This window comes from Myotis myotis, unplaced genomic scaffold, assembly GCF_014108235.1.
Source record: "Myotis myotis isolate mMyoMyo1 unplaced genomic scaffold, mMyoMyo1.p scaffold_m19_p_1, whole genome shotgun sequence".
Lineage (NCBI taxonomy): Eukaryota > Metazoa > Chordata > Mammalia > Chiroptera > Vespertilionidae > Myotis > Myotis myotis.
The window spans coordinates 193,740,635-193,756,457 of NW_023416313.1; the positions used below are offsets into that span (position 1 = coordinate 193,740,635).

The following is a 15,823-nucleotide window of genomic DNA, read 5'->3' on the forward strand; positions in this document are numbered from 1 at the left end:
GCACCACTGCTTTTATTGGCTAAGTGCTTTTTGGAAATGGAGTCATGTCTATGAAAGCCAGTTTAGATGTATGGGAAGCTAGATGTTATTATTATTATTATTATTATTATTGTTATTATTTCTTTATTGATTAAGGTATTACATATGTGTCCATATCCCCTAATTGCTCCCCATCCCCCCAATCCTGCCCTTACCCTCACCCCCTGTTATTTGTGTCCATAGTGGAGCCTTAAAGGGAGATCAGAGTAAAACCACCATCCCACCTGCTGCATACCTACCATGTAGATAAGGAGCTGTGGTCAGAGCCCATAGTACACACCTGGCACATATTAGAGACTCATTGAGTGAATGAATGGTGTACTGGTTAGAGACACCCTTTGGTGGGCATTTTTGAGAGGTGAGAAGGGACAAAGATGGGGGTCAACATTTCTACAATAGTTTATTGTTTTTATTTTAAACCATTTACTATCCCAGCCAAGAACACAGCTTTGGTATAGTACAGAGAGCATGGGTTTTTGTAGCCAAACAAACCTGTATTTCAAACCTCTGAAATTCACTAGAAGTGGGACCATGGAAGGTGTCCTCAGGCTCTTTACCTCTGAAGTCAGGACAAAGCTAGCCTGTCTCTTGTACAGTGATGAGCACACAGCTGGCCTTCCTCCTCTCCCTTTGCCAACATTTTATATGTGTGGAGATACCAAATGTTCGCATCTTTTTTGTTTTTATTTTTTAAATGTATTTTTATTGATTTCAGAGAGGAAGGGAGAGGGAGAGGGAGATCAAAACATCAATGATAAGAGAGAATCATTGACCGGCTGTCTCCTGCATGCCTCCCATTGGGGATCGAGCCCACAACCTGGGCATATGCCCTGACCAAGAATCGAACTGTGACCTCCTGGTTCATAGGTTGACACTCAGCCACTGAGCCATGCTGGCTGGGCTTCTCCTCCTTTTAAAATTAGATAAATGTAGATTGTGTTTATAATAAAATCAACTAAACTGAACTAGGGGTCCCCTTTTCTCTGCCCATTTATAAAAAGTGTAGTCTGGCTTAATTTTTTTTTTCCTAAGAAAAGAAATAATGGATTTAAGCTTTTATTAACAAAGTCAGACACAACAAAGAGGAAGATAATTAGATTTGGTCCATTACTGTATTTCTTAAGAAAAATAAAGGCAAAGGGATTTGAAGTGTATAGGCTTAATGCAGTGGAACAGCATTCTATATTTCATTTTCTTTTATTTTAGTAAAAATAGTACATTTAGTTTCCTAGAAATATTGTCCATGCTCTATACCAATTTATTTAGATAATTGTCTCTTCCACTTCCTTACATGGTAGATGCAACTCTACTAAAGAATCAAACTTTATCCCATTGGTTTTGTTTGTTTATGGAAAAAATGATGATGATATTCAACCAGCTCAGCTGTTGTGCTGATTTTTAGGCTCAATCTTAATTACGTTCATTCTCAGCTGGGATGGAGCTGGAACTCTGAAAGGTTTCTAGTGTGGAGGGGATCATTAGTTCATTTTTGTTCTTTCTCAGAAGTAGGATGTCCCTACCATGGACATGGAGAGAAGGGACATAATCGCAGCCAGTGTCTTGAAAAAGTCTCCACAAATCTTGACCATGTCTGCACCTTAAAGTCCCACAGTCCTCAGCATAAAGGTGACCCTGAAACTGTAGCCCAGGACTCCTCCCCCACATAGAATTCTTTGGCTAGCTCTGGTTCTCAGCCTGGCTGCATATTAGAGCTTAAAAAATATGATGGCTTTAGTTTTTTTTTTTTTAAATACTCATCAAGGATATGTTTCCACTGATTTTTAGAGAGAGAGGAAGGGAGAGGGAGAGAGAGAAACATCGGTGTGAGAGAGAAACATGGATTAGTTGCCTCCCACACACACCTGGACATGGATTGAACTGAAACCTGGGCATGTGCCCTGACTGGGAATTGAACCTGCAACCCTGTGGTGCATGGGACGACATTCCAACTGAGCCATACTGGCCTGGGCATGCTGGTTTTAATGTGTGTGTGTGTGTTTTAATTTACTCTTAAAAATTTTTTAAATTATTGATGAGAGAGAGAGAGAGAAAGAGAGATAGTGAGAGAGAGAAATACCAATTATTCAGTGTGAGTATAAAATTTTTTGGGACATCATTTATACTGAGTGGCCAGATTATTATGACCACCTGACATTTGTAGGCAAATTAGCTATAGTTTTGCGCTGAAGTTGCTAGAGGGCCAGACCATTATAAATAGGGAAGCAGGTTGTTTACCACGACAGTAGAAGTGATTTTTTTTCTGAAGATATGGGTAAACAACGTGATTTAACAGCCTTTTGAACGTGGGATATATATATATATATAGTATATATGCATATATACATATATATGTATATTTTAAATGTACATAGTCTCAGACTCTAATGTGTATTATAATCACCTGAAGGGTTTGTTAAAAACAGATTGCCAGGCCTCTCCCCAAGTCTCCAATTCAGTAAGTCTGGGTTGTAGCCTGAGAATTTTCACTTCTCACAAAGCTCCAGGTGCTGATGAAGCCACCAGGCCCCCGTCCTCCTCTGTACCTTTGTAGGCGAGGGAGTGACAGTGGAGGGGCCGGCAGGATCACGGAGAGACCGTCACCTCTTTGGCTGTCCTGTCCTGTCACCGCGCTGGGAGTACACGGCCTCATTAAGGCTACATCAAACCTGCGCACAGTATTGCCTTGGGCTGTAGCTGATGGCTTTCTCCATTATTCTCCCCAAGAAAATTTCCCTTGAGGGAAAAATTGGTTCTAAAGCCAGGCAAAATCTGAACCCTCTACTCCAGTCATTTCTGGAAGGAATCCAGAAGGGCTTTCTTTATGAATGTGGTATGTAAATGTATATAAATACAAAAATATCTGAAATATATTTTCCTGGGAACTTATAATATTCACAGAAAAGAATGTAGCCAATGGAAAGAAAATGTCCTTGTGTCAAACAGCATGCAGCCTGAGGGCAGATTCCAGCGGAGGATGAGGAATCGGAGTGCCTCGACTTCGGTTTAGGGAAATGGAACTTTGAAATCCTCAAATTAAATTCCCCCTGAGCTAGTCATATTTTTATTTGAATAACTCAGGCTTATAAGAGCTTGAAAAAGTTGGGCGTAATTATACTAGAAAAAAAGATAAGAGACTAATAGGAAAAAATCCTGTTTGCATGAGCAGTGGTTTATTATAGAAAGTGGTGATACTTAGGTATTTAAACAATGCTTCATGACTTCCTCCATGACAAGTGTTCCTGATAATTGTGTGTTTCCAGATCATAGTGGAGTGTTTTTCTCTTTTTCTTCCATTTATGTCATTTGTTGCATTATTAATACATCTCCTTATGAGTCTTTACTGCTGAACTCACTGTAGTCTGTTGATAAGAATAATTTCTCAGGAACAGCCAGGCAAGTTTGGGCAATGTGGGAAATATGTTACTATATTATGGCCCAGAAATCTTGGGGGTGTGGGTTTTGGGGGCTGTTGTTGATGACTGGTTGGTGTCATAAGGGAGACTTCTGGTCCCCATCTGGTTGCTCCTGGTTGACTGGTTGGTCTGATGTCATTTTGCCTGGTCGATTGTTGCTAACCCACAGGTAACCTCCATCAGTGGTCATTCCCTCCTGTCTACTTACTGGTCAGCAACCTGCAGTTTCCTTTCTCCTCATCCCACCTACTCCATCAGCAATTTCCACTCTGCGCTTAGTGCTGGAGGACAGAAGGGAGAGCAAGGGAGGGAACAATCCAATGTAGGCGCTAAGCAAGTAAAGGTTATGAACCTCTGCCAGTTAGTTGAGGTGTTCAACACTTAGGATGTTTAGGATTTAAAAGAAAACTGCTTGACTTTGATTGAAAATGGACTCAGATTCTTTTTTTTGTGTGTGTGTTAATTTTTTTTTTAATTAAATCTTTATTGTTCAGATTATTACATTTGTTCCTCTTTTTTCCCCCCATAACTCCCCTCCTCCCAGTTCCCGCCCCACCCTCCGCCCTCGCTCCCCACCCACTGTCCTCATCCATAGGTGCACGATTTTTGTCCAGTCTCTTCCCGCATCTCCCACACCCCTTTCCCCCCCAAGAATAGTCAGTCCATTCTCTTTCTATGTCCCTGATTCTATTATGATCACCAGATTATTTATTCACTTGATTCTTAGATTCACTTGTTGATAGATGCATATTTGTTGTTCATAATTTGTATCTTTACCTTTTTCTTCTTCTTCCTCTTCTTAAAGGATACCTTTCAGCATTTCATGTAATACTGGTTTGGTGGTGATGAACTCCTTTAGCTTTTCCTTATCTGTGAAGCTCTTTATCTGACCTTCAGTTCTGAATGATAGCTTTGCTGGATAAAGTAATCTTGGTTGTAGGTTCTTGGTATTCATCACTGAATATTTCTTGTCATTCCCTTCTGGCCTGCAAAGTTTCTGTTGAGAAATCAGCTGACAGTCGTATGGGTATTCCCTTGTAGGTAACTGGGTTTCTTTCTCTTGCTGCTTTTAAGATTCTCTCTTTGTCTTTTGCTCTTGGCTTTTTAATTATGATGTGTCTTGGTGTGGTCCTCTTTGGATTCCTTTTGTTTGGGGTTCTCTGCGCTTCCTGGACCTGTAAGTCTATTTCTTTCACCAGGTGGGGGAAGTTTTCTGTCATTATTTCTTCAACTAGGTTTTCAATATCTTGGTCTCTCTCATCTTCTGGCACCCCTATAATTCTGATGTTGGTACGCTTGAAGCTGTCCCAGAGGCTCCTTACACTATCTTCGTATTTTCGGATTCTTTTTTCATTTTGCTTTTCCAGTTGGGTGTTTTTTGCTTCTTCACGTTTCGAATCTGTGACTTGATTCTTGCGCTCCTCTGGTCTGCTGTTGGGTGTCTGTATAATATTCTTTATTTCAGTCAGTGTATGCTTAATTTCTAGTTGGTTCTTTATCACAACATCGAGGGTCTCATTAGATTTCTTGAGGATCTCACTACATTTATCGGCGGTCTCACCAGTCTTTTCGAGGGCCTTACTAAGTTTATCGGCAGCTTCTAGACAGTTCTTGAGAGATCTTAAAAGTGTGTTTTTGAGCTCTATATCTTCCATTTCTGATATTTGCGTCCTGTTTTTTTGTCTCCGCATTTTTTTATCTTTTCTTGGTGCACCCCCTAGTGGTCTTTGTGCGCAGTCTTGTTGTAATTAAGCCTTGATTGTTGTCGGCAATACCAGGGGTGATTTGACCTCCAGGCTAACTGGCTATGAGAGTCAGCTGTGTCTGCAGTGGGAGAGCTTCTGTGCTGGATCTCTAGGGCGGTGCTAATCTAGCGTTTGCCTGAGGCTATCTGGCAAATGGCTCTGCGCAGGGCTTGGGCAGGGCGGGTCCCCGGGGATCTACAGGGCGGGCCGGATTGAGCAGTTATGGCTGCTCTCAGTTCAGTCCCTAGGGGCTCTGCCTCTCAGAGTCCCAGCAACCGCTCTGCAAACCTCGGAGAGAAAGCTGCCTTCGAGTTCCGACCGAAGCCAGACAGTCCCGCTTCTCCCGTTTGAGTCTGGGTCCCTAAAGACTCACCCAGATCTGGAGCTCAGAGTCTGAAACTCCCTCCCGATTGAAAACAACAACCGCGCCCTCCGCCACCAGCCCGCTCCTCGCGCACTCCGCACCTGAGTACTTCACTTCAGCACTGCGCCTCCTCTGAGTCTGGGTATGATATTCTCTTTCCTCCTAGTTGTAGAATTTCCACTCAGCCAGCCTTCCTGTGGTTCTGGATGATGTTCGTTCTGTCTTTTAGTTATATCTCTGAAGTGGTTGTTCGAGGCAGCAATCGCCGGTGTTAACCTATGCCGCCATCTTGGTTTCTCCAGATTCTTGAGTAAAATTGTTTCCAATCATAGTTATTAAAAAGCACACAATTGATGCCACCTAAAAAAATGCAAAGTTAGAAAATTACTACTTTGCAACCAATCATAGTAGCCATTGATTCAAGTAAGGATCATCCATGGTTGCTAATCTATTATGTGAAAACTTGAAGATGATCAGAATGTACACATCCCTGGAGAAGTTCCCCACAGGTTACTCATTTATTGCAAAGGGGACAATGGTAACATTACAGTGGAGAACCCTGGGGTACACTGCCTTACCCAAGCAAAGTGAACATCATCACTAGTAATGGGGCCAGCAGATACCCCAGGCTTCCTGATACAAAGCACTGAGAAGGACACAGTGCCACTCATTGTGCCAAAATGTAACACCTGGTTCTAATTAGGAGGAAATATCAGACAAACCCACATTGATGGACATTGCACAAAAGTCAGTGTTATGAATGATGGTGGAAGGATTGTTCCAAATTGAAGGAGACTAAAGAGACAGCTGAATGCAATGCATGATTTTGAATAGATCCTAAAATGGGGGAAAGTGCTACAAAGAACATTATCATAATTGATAATTTTTAAAGATGGATTGGATATTGGATAATAGTTTTATATCGAGGTTAAATTCCCTAAATGTGCTATTTTCGTTGCATTTTGGAGGGAAATATCTTTCTGCCAAAAGCCGGTCCATCCTTGTTGTTTGACACAGTCGCTGCAGGGAAGAAACATCTGCACAGCATATGTTTCAAGGGACCTGGCGTATATGGCATACTGTTCTTAATGTGTTTGCTCCCCTTCTTAGCGCTATGTGTTTTAACCAAGGTCACCTCTCTGAGAAAGGTTGTTTCCCCAGGTGGAGATTTTTCCCTGGAGTTAGGGATTAATAGGACTAAGGAAGGGAATAAGACCCCTTAACTAAGTGCCAGACAGGTAATTAATCACTTTAACTACAAACAATCACACTTAAGCTACATAATCTTTACTTAGGATAATCTTCAGTTACTTCCTTGTAGTTTAACAGAACAATAGAGTAGTGACCTTGGAATGGAGATAACAAATGCCCTAACCTTTGGAATAGAATGGATAGGATTAACATCAACTGGTATAAATACAGATGCAACAGGAGAATAAAGACAGAACCTGGCTGGAGAACCTGGCTAGAATCTGGCTAGAGAACCTGGCTAGGCTGCTGATCAACTGAATGCTGTCTCCATGTCATTCCTTCTTTGCCGAATCCATCCACACCTTTGGGAAACCCCTGGACCTGCTGGGGCAGGACCCCAACATCTTTCTTCTTAGGGGAAACTAAGAATTCAAGGGTAAGGAGAGATGATGTCTGCACCTAAATCTCAAATGATTTAGAAAAAAATGTATGTATATATGTGTGCATTTATATGCCTATATGTGTTATGCAGGAAAGAAAGAGGTAAAGAAAAAGTGGCATATTTTAACATTTGGTGAATCTTGGAGTTCTTTGTATTATTCTTGCAACTCTTAAGTAAATTTGAAAACAAAAACAAAAAAAGACAGCCTTTGGCTGTGGATCTGTAATTCTAGGCATTGTGGCCAAATACTCTTGAGTTTACTTTTTGAAAGAAATAATGTTGGAAGACTCCTAATTCTGGTTTGAGATGATAACATTAACAAAACTGTTTCTTGCAGAAAGTTTCATGTACATATAAAAGAAGAGAGACTAATGTAGGAAACCCCCATGTACTCAGGTGACTCAGGTCTGACAATGAAGAGCATTGTTGCCAATCTATATCTTTCTCCCACTTTTTAAAAAAAATCCTCATCTGAGGATATGTTTATTGATTTGAGAGAGAGAGAGAGAGAGAGAGAGAGAGAGAGAGAGAGAGAGGAGAAGAGGAGAAACGTTGATGTGAGCGAGTAATATCTTTTGATTACCTCCCAAACACACCAAGGATTGAACTCAAAAGAGAGGTATGTGCCCTGACTGGGAACTGAACCTTTTGGTGTACAGGATGATGCTCCAACTAACTGAACTACCCAGCCAGGGCTCGCTCCTTCTGGGAGGAGGTATTCTGAAAGCAAATGCAAGACATCATGTTACTGTAACCATCTCTTTTCCATTTTTTTTCTTTTTGTTATTCATGTGTTAATAGAATAGCAACTTGAGTTCGGAGAAACACATTCATTTGACATACATGGGGGGTACACTTGTTTTCAGTTTGCAAAGCTGACTAAGCCTGGGTAATTATAAACCATGTAGAAAAAAGGGCCTGAGAAGCTACTTGTTCTTGTTTTGTTTTCCAAACTCCTCCTCCTGTTTTTAAACCAAAGATTCCATTTGTGAAGAAAACCTAAATGTGATATGGAGACAGTAATCTGGGCTGATTTACTCATGAAATGACATCCTAATAAAACATGGGAAAACCAGTCAGGATGACGAATGGCACCCTCGTTGAGCAGAATTCCATAGGCATTCTTTTCAGGATGGCATCTTTGATTGAGTGAGCTGACTCTCTGTTTTGTAATAGAATTGGGCCGGATCTCCTGGGAGGAATACACCCCTCCTGGGTCTGGTAGATTTGGATGACATTTGTTCCTTTAGGGCACTAGGCTATCATTTAGTAATTAACTACTATTATTTAGCATAATGGATTGATAAAAAAGATGCCCATTGTGCCATTTAGGAATGATTATCTGTATGTTAATATGACAGTAAAACTCACTGACAGCTTTTCCTAATCAATTAAGGAAGTATCTGAAGCACATATTGCAAATAAAATTCTTCTGTGCAGCATCATCTTCCATTAAGGGATATGCACATCCGACTTTGGCAGTTTACATTTATGCACAGATACCATCCTTCTACAATAGATTTTCTAATTGCCAGCGTACACTTTTCTTGAGAGTTCTAATTTTTACAATATTCTTGAGAGTTCTAATTTTAGGAAAGCAATAAATCACATTTTATGGTTTGGTTTATAATGGAGCAAAGGTTAAGAGACATAAAAAGAATTTTTCCACCCTATGTAACAATTCCCCTGACTTTATTAGTATAGTTACATACCACTTTAAACATAATCTGTTACCAACCACAATTAGGTTTCAAATTGACTTAACGCAATAGAAATGTCCAAAGATCGATGAACTCTGTGTGGGATAGGGGACGAAAGCACAGGCTTGGTTTCAGAGGACCTGATTCTGAACTCTGGCCCTGCCACTCATTGGCCGGATAACCTTGGGTAAATTCTTCCACTTTCCGGAGGCGTTGTCTTATTCCACTCTGAGATGCAAGAACTGAGTGAGGTGGTACACATAGTAGACATAAAATCAATGTTTGTCTCCTCACCCCTATGAGATCCTTCCCACAGTGTGTGCCTCTGGCTATAAGAGCAATCTGACTTTCAGAAATGGGGTTCCCCATCATTGATTCCATTTTTCTCTGTGAAACATATAAAATTAGGACCAGCCCTAGTTGGTTTGACTCAGTGGATAGAGCATCGGCCTGCGGACCAAAGGGTCCTGGGTTCAATTCTGGTCAAGGGCACGTACCTCAGTTGCAGGCTCCTCCTGGGGTCGAAGCCTGGTCAGGGGTCGTTCAGGAGGCAACTAGTCGATGTGCTTCTCTCACATCGATGTTTCTCTCTGTCTTTCCCTCTCTCTTCCACCCTCCCTAAAAATCAATGGCAAAAATATGCTGGGATGAGGATTAAAAAAAAAAAAAATAAGTAAATAAATAAATAAACTAACATTGGACCAAATGTCCTGTTCAGCAATACAAGACTCTAGGGAAGAGAATCCAGGTGAGATTGCCCAAAGGTGCAGAACTCGGGTTTTCAACAGAAGTCTTAATCATGATGTGTTCTTTCCCATTGCCCACTGTTTTGCACAGGTGTGTTGCTGGAGGTACAGTGAGCCTGTGAGCTTGTGGGGCATGTGCACACACACAGCTTTTAATAGCCCAGGGAGATTTCACTGGTGGGCTCTCAGCAGGGCTACCACACTGCCTCTTCCATTGAAGATCCAGGGGACCTGCTCTGCTGATTGGCTCTAGGGATCTCTGCATTGCGATCTGCCTCTCCTGGGCACGACTGACATGGCTGTAGCACTGAGTAGATGTCGCTTTGGGGGCCTCCCCAGAGTTTGATACCCTCCTGGCTCTGAAGTCTTATACAACATCTTTAATGATGTTGATAAACCTGAGGCAATTGCTGGTTATCCCACTATTGAGCTTTTAAAAAGGCTTAGTCTTCTAATAGGTCCGTACATAACGACCTCATCTGCCTGGTGTCTGGTGGTTCTGACCTTGGCCATCCAGGTTCTGAGAGTAGCCTTCGTCTGTCTCAGTCTTGCCGTGGGAGGCCCGCCCACTGCCCAGCTAGATGGCCCCATTTCTCTTGCTTTGCTGTAACTCTCCTATGATTTCCCTATGATTGACGATTCCTTTGAATTTTGGCTGAGACACACTGGCTCTGTCAGTCTCAGGTTCGTGGAGTCACCAGCAGCTCCGCTGCCTTTAACCACCTCCCCTGCCTCTCCACGGGTGGGGGGGGGGTGGGGGGGGGGTGCGGGAAGACAAGCCCTCAGCCCAGTCCCATCCTGTCCGCAGGCCTTTTAGAGGCGCATTATGATATTGTTCCTAAATGATCCATTAGCATAAGATCAATTGTTAGATTTAGTGGTGATAATTACAATCATAATTATAGTTATATGTATTCTTCTTTGTGTTCATTTCTTATCTATTGCTGCATAACAAATTACCACAAACCTAGAAGCTTTTAACAAGACACATTTGTCATTCACAGCCCTGGAAGGCAGGAGTCTGGGCAGGGCTCCCAGGAGTCAGGAGTCTGCAAGGCTGTAATTAAGGTGTCTGCGGGGCTGGGTTCTCATCCGAAGGCCTGAGGCTTGACTAGGGAAGAATCCACTTCAAAACTCACATGGTGTCAGCAGGATTCAGAGCCTTGCAATCTGATGGGCTGAACTGCATTTTTTTTTTTTTTTTTTTTCTGGCTGTTGGCTGGAGGCCACCTTCAGGTCCTTCATATAGAACCTCCCCACAATGGCCACTTACTTACTCAATGCTAGCAAGGGACAGAGTTTCCTAGCAAGACAGGCATACACATTTTATGTGATAGAACCACGGAAGTCACATCACATCCCCTTTGCCATATTCTATTGGTTGGAAGCAAATTATAGATTCTACCTCAAGTCAAAAAAAAGGAAGGGATTAAATAAGAACATTAGTACTAGGAAATGAGACCATTGGAGATCATCTTAGAGTCTGTCTGCCAGACTCCCCATGAAACTTTTAGCATCTACTTCTTCCACTAGGTTTTTTTTTAGAGTACCACATGCCTCTTCAAAATTTTAATATATTTTATTGATTTTTTACAGAGAGGAAGGGAGAGGGATAGAGAGTTAGAAACATCGATGAGAGAGAAACATCGATCAGCTGCCTTTTGCACACCTCCTACTGGGGATGTGCCCGCCACAAGGTACATGCCCTTGGCTGGAATCGAACCTGGGACCTTTCAGTCTCAGGCCAACGCTCTATCCACTGAGCCAATCCGGTTACGGCAAAACTTTAGATAATGTTGGGATAGTAGAGTCAGAAATGATAATTGCTTTGCTCAGAAAAGAAATATTATAATGTTAACTAAAGTTACATCGCTGGGACCAGACCTACTGAAGAACTCTCAGGAATCAGCAGTCTGCTTGGGTGACCCATCCCTGTGATTCTGAGGCTACCAAGTTGGAGAACCACAGGGTTAGAATCAACTTATTCTTGCTTAACTCAGAAGTCAGCTCAAGTCCTATGCTTCCACATGCTCCTTCATATAAATCATAGAAATAGAATTCCTGGAGCTTGATTTGTCATAGTCTCCTCCAACTTTCTGTTCCTGCTCCGAAGTGTCTCTTGATCTCTGCACTTCTACCGTGATGATTGCTCTTATGTCTACATCGCACTGACCCAGATGAGGAACTGAATCCATTTTTCGTAACTTACCCAAACACATACAATCCATTCACTTGAAAGATATTTGAATATGTAGAAGACCAACTGGCTGGCATGACTCAATAGCTGAGCATTGACTTATGAACCAGGAGGTCATGGTTCGATTCATGGTGAGGCTACATGCCTGGGTTGTGGGCTCAATCCCCAGTGCGGGGCATGCAGGAGGCAGCTGATCAATGATTCTCTCTCATCATTGATGTTTCTATCTTTCTCTGAAATCAATAAAAATATACAAAAAATATGTAGAGGACCAAGTAGTAGTTTGGGACGATTGAAGAAGTATATGTTTGATTAACACAAACAGCTTAAAACAGAATGTTAGATACTCCCGTTCTAAAATCCATTAGCCATTCCTTAGCCATCCTCTCCTTATTCTCCTCTCTTCCTCCTACTGCTTAAATAAGAACATTAGTTCTAGGAGGTGGAGACAATTGGAGATCATCTTAGAGCCTGTCTGCCAGAGTGATTTAGCAATGCATTTGTTTCCTTGTCTTCTGTAATAATCAGGGTTTTTATCTCCGACAATAGAACTTACTCAACTACTTTAAGGAAAAGGGGATTTAACTAGAGAGTATACTGCAGCTTACAGAATTATGTGAAGGTTGCCAGGGAAATAAGCTTGTTAGCCACTCAGTCATAGGTAAAATAGATCTCCATTTATTTATGTCTGTCCTTATGTCTTTCATTAGGATTTTCCACATTTCTTTGAATAAATTTTCTGGTAGCCTCAAATGAGTATCGAATAAGGTGTTTATTTTCTGGCACGAGTTCATGGCGATTTTCTGGTTGCTGTCTGTGGATTTTCCAGTCTCCCCCACAGCAGGGCCACTACCCCACACTGCCAGGAGCCAGGCAAGTGGTCTGGAGACAGTGTGGGCTCACGTGGGATGGAAAGGCTGCCCTCCTATTACTGGGGCAGTTGAGCCTGCCTTTGATGAAACGTTTGACATCGAGCTTGCCTTTCTTCCTCTTTAGAGGCCTGTCAGAGAGAAGGGGTTTCAAATTAGACCTCCTTTCTGTGGTAACGCTGTGCTAGCGAGCAGGGCCATCTCATTACAGGGACTGACACCCCACTGAGCACAGGAGGCCGATCCTTGAGCCCTGAGCTTCGTACCTGAAAGTTACTCCGGCCTCCGAAAGGCTCTTGGCGAGCCTGCCTCTATAAAACGGGAATATGAAAATATGTCCTCAGAGAGAAGTCCTCAGCAACAGGCTCTCTAACTGTCCTGTGTTAATTGTCTCCTGGATTCTGTAACAGTCTGGGTTCCAGACTGTTGAGAATATGCCTGTGGTGTACAGCGTCACTCTGCCACCTTGTGGCCATGCTGAGAACTGTACTTCCCCAAATGTTGGCTTCCTTCTTAGAACCCAGTGTCCTGCAAAGCTGGATTCAGTCACCTTGCACTGTTTTGGCCTTGGGCTTTGCGAACCGATATGATTTGAGGAGGTATGTCACAGCACATACTACAACTAATAGTTTGAAACAGATAAATTGTATTGCCTGTGTAATAGTACCATGGCATATTAGATGATGTGTGTTCAAAGTAAGAATGGACCGATATGCCCCAAAGCCGTTTCCAGGATGCTCTGAGGCAGCGGTTCTCAACCTGTGGGTCGCGACCCCTTTGGGGGTCCAACGACCCTTTCACAGGGGTCGCCTAAGACCATCGGAAAACACATATATAATTACATATTGTTTTTGTGATGAATCACTATGCTTTAATTATGTTCAATTTGTAACAATGAAATTGGGGGTCACCACAACATGAGGAACTGTATTAAAGGGTCGAGGCATTAGGAAGGTTGAGAACCACTGCTCTGAGGGATCCTGTAATGTTCCTGGGGATTGGAAAGAGCATTGTGTAGTTGTTATTGATTTTAGATCGCAATATTATTTTAGGTCACATTCCCTTCTTTTTCTAAATTGCATTGTATTAGTTGCCCAGCTGGAAGGAAAATTCATCACTGAGGTGACTTCACCCACTCCATGGAATCATATGAGAATCCCAGGCCAAGGCAGTGAGTGCCATGGCTTTGGGGTGGGGCCCAGTCTGCTCCGCCGGGACAGTTGCACATTCTGATAAGCTGCAGCTGAAATGAGCAGCATCTATGCGGAGCCAGATGACACCCCCCCACCGGCTGTTCACACCACTGATCATTCTGGGACACAGAACATAGTGCCCATCCATTGTACGCTTCCTGCAGCACCGCCCCCTCCCCCACACACCCAAATGCAGGCACAGTGGGAATGGGGCCTGGGTTTCTGACAGAGTGTAACCCCTCAAACCCATTCCTTTCCTGGCCTTAGGAAGAGCCAGGCAGCAGAGGCCCTCCCTTACAGCAGAGGCCCTCCTCTATCTAGATGGGGACTTTTGTGGGTACCTTGCAACTTCCATTTATGACCCTGTGGTACACAAAGACTATTAAAAATCTTGTGTGACTGGCCAAGGAGTCCAGAACTCCGATCCACAGTTGTCTATGTTCTTGGGAGAGAGAAGGGAAAAAGCTGATAACAGCAATAGGAGCAGGAAGAAAGGGCAAGGTCACATCTCAGTAAACCACCCTGTTCCGTTATGTTTGGTGTTGGAAACCGGCCCCAGGCCCTGCAGGGCGGAAGCATCTCTTTACTTGGGTCAGCCCCAGCCGTGGAACTGATCTTTGTTAATTGAGTTTGTACCATAGGCAGGGTATCGTCCTGGCTTCTCGCACTGTGAAGATGACCTCACAGTCACAATCACACAATGGGAATGGGGGATGAGGCTCGGAGAGGGGTAAGATCCAGAGTTGTAATATCTCACTGGATTGGGCAGGAGGAGTTACCCACAGGAGACAACGTATGAGCTGAGCTGGAGATAGGTGAACGCATCTGCAAGATGGGGGAGAGGTGAGGCTGAGCACAGGCCAGGCACTGGGAGCTGCAGGAGCGTGGGTCTGGAGTCCCCACACCGCTGGGTTGATGGAGGATGCTTTGTGGCTCAGTGTGATGCCTGTGTAGAATTTATTTGGGGGAGTATGATGCCTGTGTAGGAATTATTTGGGGGAGTCGGTGAATGCAGGTAAGCTGGGTTGGAGCCTAATCCCAGAGGACCTCATTCTCTATACTAAGGAAATTATTTATCTTCTAGGCCAGCAAGTCACAGTGCATTTGCTGTTGCATTAGATTCCCAGGGGCTTACTTAGGAAAATGTGCCAGCTCCTCAGGGCTTGTACTGTTTCTCTCCTGCTCAAGAAACTGTAATTAACGTGGGAGGGAGGGAGTGTTGTGGGACATACATGGGAGAGGGGAGGAGAGGAGAGAAGAGGGAGGAAGAGGTGAGTTAGCAGGTGGTGGACCAGGCCCAGAAAGAGATGCTCAGGGGCTGAACTCAGGCAACATGTGAAGAACATTCACCTGTAAGAGACATTTTGGAGACAGAATCCAGGGCTTTACAGATCTTAGATTAGATATGTGGGTGAAGGAGAAAGAAAAGATTATATGGTTTTCATAGATAGCTGGTTGGATGAAAATCTCATTGTTTGAAATAGAAAGTAAGAGAAGAAGCACATTTGGAGGCCAAGTTAAGATGCATGTGGGAATTCTGGGTAGATAAGCAAGGCAGACAGTTGGAAATATGAGAATAGAACTTGGGAGAGGATTGGTGGTTTGGTGAGACATCAGTGAATAGGCTTTAGGGAAGCCACCCCGTGAAGGAGATCTCTTGGCGAGAGTGCGTGGAGGAAGAAAAAGAGGTAGGGCTAAAAGCTTTAGGGGTACACATGTTTATGAGTAGTTGGATCACAAATGAGACCAGGAAAGAGTGGCCAGAGGTAGGAGGGAGCCCTGGGAGAGTGTGGCCATAGAAGGCAAAGGCAACAATGTTAATGTCTTGCAGCCTAGAGATCAAACAGGGTGAGGAGAGAGCAAAACAGCAGCGATAGGGTGGCTGGTGACTGACGAGTTAGGGTTAGCTGAGTGATGTCCTGGA

At 43.3% G+C, this 15,823-nt stretch overlaps 1 protein-coding gene across 1 annotated transcript in view; it reads left to right on the forward strand.

Annotated features, from left to right (window-relative positions):
* The window catches only part of SYT16 (synaptotagmin 16), a 237,860-nt gene that overhangs the window by 751 nt on the left and 221,286 nt on the right, over positions 1-15,823 (forward strand). The window lies entirely within an intron of this gene.